Below are 10420 nucleotides of genomic sequence, written 5' to 3'. Positions count from 1 at the left end.
CTTGCTAGGGACCGTTGAATGTAAGGCCTTCAGTGTTAAGATTTTTATGTATTACAATGTTTATCTAGGTTCGACCAGGGTTATATCTATGACTTGTGTGGACGACGTATTTTTTTTACAAATGCCGAATTGCAAATACGAACTTGAAATGAATGAATAAATGCAGAAAATTGAGAAATTAATAAATTAAGGTCGATGTACAAGGAAAAAAATAGTAATAGTAATGAATATTAATTTGTATTTTAAATCTTTGTTCTAGTCTGATTGATCTACCCACACTAATTTTATTCTCCAAAAGTTACGCAGTGAAGCAGCGTGGTGGATTAAGCTCCGACCCTTCATGGAGAAAGAGGGCTGTGCCCAGCAGTGGGATATAACAGGAGAATCGAGATCGATCGTGATACATTGATTAATGTAGCTGCAGTAAAGAACTATCACACAAAAATGCAAGTAATAAATTATAAACTTTAAATTCATTGAAAATTTCTATTGTTTCTATTATTTATTGTACCGGTCACCTAATACGTGAGCCAATTACGTATGCGAAACTTATTCATTTGTCCATAATTGTAAGGATCTTTGATATACGCTATAAAACTAGAGATCATCTTCTTCTCGAGAAATATTGGTTTTCAGCCTGTTTATACGTTGGTACGTTAGAAGTACAAAAATAATCTTTATTTTTCCTCAAAAATTATTCCCCATTCGACGGAACTCTTTTACAATGTTAATGTGTTAATGGGTGCTATATCTACACAAAGATCGTTTCCCACCTCTTGTCCTATTCTTGTTAGCTTAGGCACACCAAAACTCATCAAGATAGGAAAATTTGGATATTCACAAATATACTATATCTAACTAAGCCCTTACACTAAAACTATTTAAATTAACATAAATGTAAATGTCTATGTCTGTCGTGTAGCGTGGGGGGTCCCAGCTGGCCCCGGGTGGCACACGAAAAGGGGGCACTACGATTTTTGACGTACAACTTCTTTACGTTCGCTTGAACTGGGGAGTAAGCTGGTGAATGCGTGACTTTTGGTGAGGCGAACGGAGCAAGAGAGAGAAGTGCGAGCACACATTTTCTTTCTCTCTTTCTCTCATAGCCAGTTACGTTTCGTATATCTAAGACACCGTGCAAGCCTTTTTACCATAGTCGTGTGATCTAAAGCACAATCGTTTTTTCTTTACAAGGCACATTAATAGAAACATTTCAAAAGTACATGAGCATGAAATCTCAATATCAAATATCAATAAACCGACACGAAAATCACATAACATATCAAAGGGAAATATTAATTAAACACCGGAAACACGAACAAGCCGACGAACTAATGAAACGTCGACGCGGGTGTCGCTGCGATTACATCAAAGACATCACTCAAATTTCATAGCGCGACTCTTTCGATCTTCCGCTCGTAAAAAATGCTTCACAAATCACAAATAATTTATCAAAGAAATAATTTTACTTCTTTTTATACAACTGACAACAGTTCTGTTGTAGTTATGCGTATCATAAACACCGGTGGTCGCGATTTCGTTTCCAGCTCTATTGTTATTGCTATATTTGTTTGATATCTATCCTTCTAAACCCCCCCTCCCGCCACACTGTGCCTTAGAGAGCTGCTAACGTTAAGCTGTTCATCCTGGTTGTTATCATAGACACCTGATAGCGATCAATACTCATAGCAGGGAATATATCCTCTAATCCAAGGTCCATCCCATCACCTTCATGGAGATAGAGGTTAAGTCCAGCAGTAGAACGTTACAATTATCAAATATAGTAAGTACTACATATTACTGACGCCATGACGTACCTACAATATGTATGAAATATATTATTATGATAATTGAGGCCGCATAAAATATTGGTCGATTTTTTTGTATCACTAAGGTGACAAGCAAACATAAGGTCTGAGTGATGGTAAGCGGTTACCAAACGCTTTTAAGACCAGGTGCATCACAAGCATTATTTCTACCCCTGACTATCCGCAGGACTTCTGGTTATCTTACTCACGACAGGAACACAGCACCACATGAGAACGGTATTATATGACTGTAATCTGTAAGGTTGCGAAGTACTTATAAGATATTTCCTGCTATCTACTCTAATAAGAACTCTATTTATTAACAAATAAAGTCGTGTCTTGCGTAACTTGAACAATAATAGTCATGAAGATATTAAGTTAACACTAAAACCTGTTACAATAAGGTTCAAACTGAGCATTGTACAAGTTCACATCAAAACAATAAACTATTAACATGACAACACGAAATTAAGAACATTAAAACAACACGTGGGAGACAATAGCGGCACGATCAAAGAGTTGGCGGCGCTTTTGATCTCCCGGTTAATTTTACACCGTAGCACTGCCCACACCCGACGAATGCTTTCGGAGGGTTAACGTTCCTTCTATAAAAGGTTCATCTTTTTTATCGCTTCGCACCCTTTAACGGTTTGTTTCGTTCTTTTTTAGTTGGAGTAATCAATAAAATTGAATATAATATTTTGAGTTCAAGTTTTAATCGCTTCAGCCTATAATATCCCACTACTGGTCATAGGCCTCTTTCCCCATGTAGGAGAAGGATCAGAGCTTAATCCACCACGCTGGTCAAAGGCGGGTTAGCGAATATATTCCCTACTATGAGTAACGATCGTTATCAGGTGTACATAATAACAACCGGGACCGACGGCTTAACGTGCTCTCCGAGGCACGGTGGGGAGTCCCACTAGGATTGCACAAACACCCAGACCACGGCAAACACCTGTATGGCCAATACAAATGTTTGTCATGTGCGGGGATCGAACCCGCAACCGGCAGCGCAACAGGTACAATTCATGGCTGTGACCGCTGCGCCAACGCGGCGTTTGATTATAAATATTTATATTATATTGATATTGTTTTAATCATAAATTTCGACGTTTAACACATACTTTTATAAAACCTACTATCATTTTATTTAATTGAATAATATAATAATTATAAATATATTAAATATTGTAATTTGGTTATTTATTAAATAATTCTCTTTTTCTTAATTGGTAGAGACGTTAAAATAAAACAATTTGTACATCGGCAATAGTTTGGCTACCGTCGGTACGTTCGAAGTGAACCGAGAAACAGAAATGATTTATGACATGAGAGGAAGTAGCCTTCACTGCTCACAATACGTTAATTAATTTATATTGCTAACTAATAATTTATTAGTATTTTATATGATGTATGTAGAACCAGATATTATAATCTTTAATTGGTTTCCTAATGGGTAAAAGTTGTAGTGCTGTGTGGTTACGGCATTAAAGAATATAGCCACCCCCTCTTTTCCCGTGGGTGTCGTTAGAGGCGACTAAGGGATAACACAGTACCACTACTACCTTGGAACTTAAAAAGCCGACCGATGGCGGGATAACCATCCAACTGCTGGCTTTGAAATACACAGTCGAAGACGGGCAGCAGCATCTTCGGTGCGACAAAGCCAGCCCTGCGGTCACTAACCCGCCTGCCCAGCGTGGTGACTATGGGCAAAACACATGAGTTCACGCCATTTTTGGCGTGAACTTGTGGAGGCCTATGTCTAGTAGTGGACTGCGAAAGGCTTGATGATGAAAAGTTGTATCACTTTTTTATGTCTTAAATTCTTAATGAGCAAACAAGCGCCTGCAACACAAGAATAACCCGTCAATCTCTGGTCACCTTACTCACTCTTGCAAATCAACACTACATGACAGTAGTGTTATTTAGTATTCCTAAGTATTCTCAGTTCGAGGTACTTCCCCAGTCGGACTGCTCCAGGTTTTGAGCAGGATATTTCCTACTGTGCCCTTCCTCCATAGATCCCTATTATCTATCGAGTAGTGTGTCTCCTCCTGATTGACCGAAGTCAATCGGGAACTCGGGGTAAGAAATCTGTAGGGCTATAACTCTTCACCTTGTCTTTTCTTCACCGGGGTCGTATACCCATGATCAATACATTTTGGCCCATTGTTATATTTCGACCACGACGTGTTCGAGATTTACAATAGACGTTCCTTTTTATATTTAACTAGCTGACGTGGCGAACTTCGTACCGCTTTATTTATTTTTCTTCCATATAATAATTATATATCTATCATAATAAAATATAGCCTATCTTTCAAGTTGGATCAAACTGCACACGGTGAGCAAAGATTTAAATCGGTTAAGTAGTTTACGAATCCATCGCGGACAAACAACGTGACGCGTAATTTATATATGTTATGATAGAAGCGAAAATTGTATAAAAGTGATAATTATTATAATTTACAATTTTACAGTTTAACTTAACTCTTAAAAGAGCCCATCAAATTCTTCTCAAATGTGTTTAAATTTTATTCAAGTACCATTCGCTTTTTCACACAGTTATAAAGAACTAGCATTTTCCCATATAAAGAATGACAATACGAGTGTGAATTTTAACAGAAGTGTTAAATTGTAAAATTAAAAAAAATATATCTATCTTCATATTACCGCGTTAATGATGTAATTAACTCTAATAACGACGTAAACGCAGGGCGGGCGTTTTATTTACGTGTTAAATTAAATTTAAAAACATATAATTTTATTCGAAAGATTTTGTAACGATTAATAAGGCCGCTTTTGTGCACTTAGCTTTTTTATGATTTGTTTTTTGTTTTCCTATTACGTACTGCAGTTGTATAAACGACAATGAAGTTTTTATTTATCAGCAGAATTTTGTGCTGCAATTTTGTTTTGTTTTATTTCTAATTTGTTGTTTCCATTTTATTTTTGTTTATTAAGTAAATTAATAAACGTTATATTCTATTAGGTAATTTAAATTTAAGTATGATTATGTTATTAAAAAAAAAAACAAATGTTTTTTGATAGGCGTGCTTAAATTCTCGAATGAATTGCATGCATATGGCACGGTAGAATCCACAAGGGTTTATTGTACCAGAAATAAACATTGTAATAAAAATCTGTTGCTAGTGGTAAATGTGGTAATCAATCTTCCTCTTACTACACTAGAACTTCGTTTAGGTAAGAGATCAAGAAATATATTTTTATACTAGTTGTAAAATTATTAATTGGAATTATAATTATATAATAAATTGTAGAATCCACAAGCAATTTTAACAGTAATAAACAATAATAAAAATTAATAACTCTTTATGAATTTTGATTTGGCGTTATAAAATGTTGACGCAATACAAGTCTTTGATCTTGTTCACCAGGATTTTATAATACTCGATGAAGATTAATTTAATATTGTTAAAAAAAACTTTGCAAATCTCTTTGGATATTTTGCTATCTATTAAGATTATGTTGCTTACACAATAAATGGTAGATTGCCAATTAAACAAAAAGTGACGCTGTGTAACGCAAATGTACACTGTTCGACATTCGAAAATGTTGCGTTTGACAGTGTTTCACCCAATACTACCAACCAAAAATATATTTTTTTAAATCTAATATAAGCTGAAGGGTTTGTTTGTTTGAACGCGCTAATCTCATAAACTACTGGTCCGATTTGAAAAATTCTTTCAGTATTAGATGGCCTATTTATCGAGGAAATAGGCTATATATGATCAGGCTAAGACTAATAGGAATGGAGTACCAATGAAAAATGTTTCAAAATCGGGGTTTTCTTTTTCCTTTTGAGAGCTTCCGCTGCGTGCGCTGCGTCAACAGTTAATGTTTCGCAAAAATCATGTATGACGGAATTGTTCCTATTCCACGCGGACGAAGTCGCGGGCAGAAGCTAGTTATTCAGAGTGGTATAACTTTAGTTACAGTAATTGAATTGTTCAGGCAGTCAGTTCAGCTTATTGCAGTCCCCTGCTGGACATAGGCCTCCCCATGTTCGCGCCAGACATCCCGGTATTCCGCAATTCTCAAGTTTTGTTCAGAAGAAGGCAGTATATATTAATCTACTACCATAGTAGAATATATGGAAAATCTTCACAACATTTTAATAAAAAAACGTGAAAATTAAAACTAAATGTTTTCGACTGATCGTGTCGGCGCTCTAGCCAATTAAGCTATGGAACGATGTACCCGCTAGAGCGAAATTTTTGATATGATGATTTTTTTATTATATTATTTTATTTTTTTTATATGATGATTTGAGGAGACGCGGGTTCGAATCCCGCTGGAGCGGTCAATTTTTGATATGATATTCAAAAATGTTTAGAATTCCTAATGTGAGGGTAACACAAAAATAAAATCGTACATAGTAAATGTTTTCATTTGAACGTGCCATTGCAACTGTGCCAGTCATCTAGGATATATATAATATTATTCATTCCAAGGCGCCTGGCAGGAGTTACTCATTTGAATATACTGGATCGTCAGCCCGGGTGCGTGTCACCAGATCCATTGTTACTCGTTACGCCTCTTCCTTGAGTTACTTATTGTTACCGACTACTGCAATAGTAAAGGTATACAAGAATTCCCAGGTTCCAGGTTCCCAGGTTCCTCAGGTTCGCTTACGATTAACATTAGTTGACAAACTGGCTGACATGATGAAGTCTGATATTTTTTCTGATGTTTTAGTGTTTTTTTAAAGAAGAGCCTTTTCTGATAAACGGTGATAGATCCTGGAAGTGATTTTTCAACAACGTCTAAAATTAAGCTGCAAAAGTAACAAAATGACCTTATTTTGGTTTGCGTATAAAATATTCGAATTTTTGAAATAAATATATTCAACAATCGTTTAACGGTCGTATATTCCTTAGGTAACTTGTGCCTGTGTTTTAGGTAATAACCGATAATCGGAACAACCCGCAGAAAGCAGGGTCGCTACAAACTGCGCCAACGGGGGCTAGTAATAGATTTTTAAAGTCAATGTTATTCTTGGAAATTCACAAGTTTTCACCATTTAATACAGGTAAAAAAAAAATATTTATAAAAAAAGGTATTAAATCAAAAATAACGTTTACACTTTTTACAAAAGCGTTATTTTAATTAGGGTACAATGTTACATCGTACATTCGACGCGAACATAAAAGGCCAACGTCGCTCAGCGGGGTCCTGTATTAACACACATTCTCACACCGTGAGGCCGTCCGCACACCGTTTTTATACTCTGTCGACTGTTTTATAACGTTAAAAGTCGAGATGATATTTATTGTTATTTTTTACGTCTTAAGAATTTCAATAACACAACAATATTTTTGAGAGATACCGTTTTTAAAAATTTGCCATTGAAAATTTATATAGACACAGATATGTCGACGCGTTGGCGCAACGGTCACAGCACTGGCTGTTGCGCTGGCAGTTGCGGGTTCAATCCTCGCACCTGACATAGGTACATTTTTATTGGCCGTACAGATTTTTGCCGTTGTCTGGGTTTGTATAGTCCTTGTGGGTCCACCGTCCCTCGGAGAGCACGTTAAGCCGTCGGTCCCGGTTGTTATCATATACACCCGATTGCGATCGCTACCCATTGTAGAGAATATATCAATTTGGTGCAATCGTTCGGAAATAGGCGCAGACATTCATTTCCATTTTATATGTACGTAGATATGTATTTATTTCTTATTTCTATTAATATAATAGAGTCGAAATATTATAAGTCAATATTGGTATACGAATACGGCTGCATTGATGAACAATTTTTAACCATTTTATTTTAACTTTCTTACTAGATTAAGTAAGTTAAATGTGAGCGTATTTTTATGCAACGTTAAAAAATATAAAAAATGAAACCACAGCGTGGATGCAATTTCAAAATTACTTGGCAATTATTATTACATAAAAGAAAAAGCGAAATTTTATATTTATTTTTAACAATTATCTTAGCTATGTTGACGATATTAATTAAAGAAATTTCGAGAACATATTCGAATGATTTTATTTTTGGGGTGTTTACAAAACACCAGTTAAACTTGCGACAAAAATTTCTGCTTATTTCAACGTTATAGTTTTTACGTGTGGCGGACAGCATTCCAGAGAAATTGGGCCGGTGTCGCTCGGTGACCATCATTTTAGATATATTTCAAATAATATTTTGTTTAATAATAAATAATAAATAAATACATAAATAATTTGTACGAAATAAAGTTTTTTTAGATATGACATGACTTCCCAAGTAAAGTGTACTTGGGAATTTTAGACATTTCAACTGTTATAAGGCAAGCAAATACATAAGCAGTATATAGACTAATATAAGTATGATAAGTACTGTGTTGCTAAGGTAGTAAAGAATATAGCCACCCCTCTCTTCCCATAGGTCTCGTAAGAGGCGACTAAAGGATAACACAGTTCCACCACCAACCATCCAACTGCTGGCTTTGAAATACACAGGCCGAAGACGGGCAGCAGCGTCTTCGGTGCGACAAAGCCAGTACTGCGGTCACCAACCCGCCTGCCCAGCGTGGTGACTATGGGTAAAACACACGAGTTCACGCAAGTTTTGGCGTGAACTTGTGAAGGCCTATGTCCAGCGGTGGACTGTGTTGTGTATAATATGATAATCAACAATATAGTGATTAAATAATTATTTATTAATTAATATTACTATTTTTACTCTTTTAGTTATCACAATAACCCGTCGCACTTTTAAAAATATAAAAACGAATCCTTTAAAAGTTGCTCTAAAAATGATATCTCTAGTGCATTAAATATTAAAGAAATACATAACATTTTTTTTTATTCCTTTGCGTCATTAAACTATTCATAACTTACATAACTCACAGACCCCTATTTAACATATTTTCAAGTCAAAATGAAATGGTTTCTATAGGTATTCATTTTTTGATTGTGTGGTCCCTCCACAAGTCCAGAGATCGTCCTCGTTTTTGCCAGTGAATGGTAAATTCAGATAATTGTGTCTACGACCCCGAGCCGCGCCAGACACGCAGTTATTCTCCTGACCATCATCTTTTGACCACATCCCGCTAATTCTAATATCCTGAAATAACTGCCGTGGTATGATAATTAAGGTTATTAGTTCTCGTTAAATGGACCTAGTCATTCGAAGGGACTTAATAGTTTGTTTCATTACATGCCTATCTAAATTATCTATCTCAGATTCCTTGTTTAATATACTATGTGTTTATAATGAATTTATTTTGTGTTGACAATTCTTCGACAAATATTATTAGTACTTATAAGTTAAAAAAAAAACGAAAAACATTTACAACCGGGTTTGTAGTGAAAATTAAGAATTACCGAGTCACAAAAAATATTTTATCTACGTGAATTATGATGTCAGAACACTCATTTTTGCTTTGATTAAGTCTATGATGTACCTAGTATGTGTTGTCTGTGGCCGTTAATTAATAATGAATACATAAGTAGACTACGATAGCAAAGGTTGAAATCTTAGTAGTTTTCGTTGTTATTATTTTGTTATTTTATGTATTTTAAATTGTATAAACGATAGTACCTATTTTCGTACTGAAAAATTTGGTTCGTTATGTTCAATTAAATTGATATATCGTCAATTAAAATCGTGTTAAACAGCATCATATTATGGAATCATTATAATTTACTCGTATAACATAAAACAAGACAATAGCAAATAAATAACAGAAAAAAAACTGAGGTAGAGCACTAAATGATATATATCTTCAAAATCTGTAGCAGCTCGACTGGGGAAGTACCTCGACGTTACAGAAGATCACAGCTAAGTAATACTACTTTCAAGCAGTGCTGTGTTCCTTTTGCGAAAATGTGACCAGAGCTCCCGCGGGGAATAGGGGTTAGGTTCAACAACGCGCTTGTGAATATGACAGTATAGGAAGAAGAACCTTAACTCTTGGCGTAATAAGCCTGAATAGACATTTGGAATAGTCAACGTCGACGTTAACACTAAAAGAAGTTCTAGAATTTGGTTATTATTTATTATAGGCGTTTTTATATATTCGTACAATTAGAAGGCCAAACGATTGTACGATTCATCTGATAGTAATCGGTTACAGCAGATTATGGTCGCCAGCAACACCATTTAAAAAAAAAATTTGGAAAATGCATATACACACTTGCCAACCGTAGGCGAGGGGAGGGATTCCCGTGCAGACTAAAAATTACCCACTATAAAACCAGTGGTGGGCACTACGTCATAGTGGGGCGCCATGGGATCGCTAACGCGTGCAATGTGACACACCGACGTCGCCAGCAACACCAAGAGCAAGAGCGGTAACGACTCTCACCTCAGCTGTATGACCGTCAACATAGCGCATGCTAAGGACCTAACTCGCCTAAAGAACATGTTAGTACAATGTCGTATTAAATAGAATAAATCACAAGTTGACTAATTCTCGAATGATATTGGTAAGTAATTCAATAAAAAAACTAGTGTGATTTAGACCACACGGCTTAAGTAAAACTTACGAAACATAACTATCTCTCTTTCCATCTTTACTAACTTATATCTCCCTCTCAACTTCCGAACGCCTCGCTCGATCACACTTTTCGTAACGCTCTCGTCACGCATT

This window comes from Melitaea cinxia, chromosome 15, assembly GCF_905220565.1.
Source record: "Melitaea cinxia chromosome 15, ilMelCinx1.1, whole genome shotgun sequence".
NCBI lineage: Eukaryota > Metazoa > Arthropoda > Insecta > Lepidoptera > Nymphalidae > Melitaea > Melitaea cinxia.
This window is presented reverse-complemented; position numbering follows the sequence as displayed.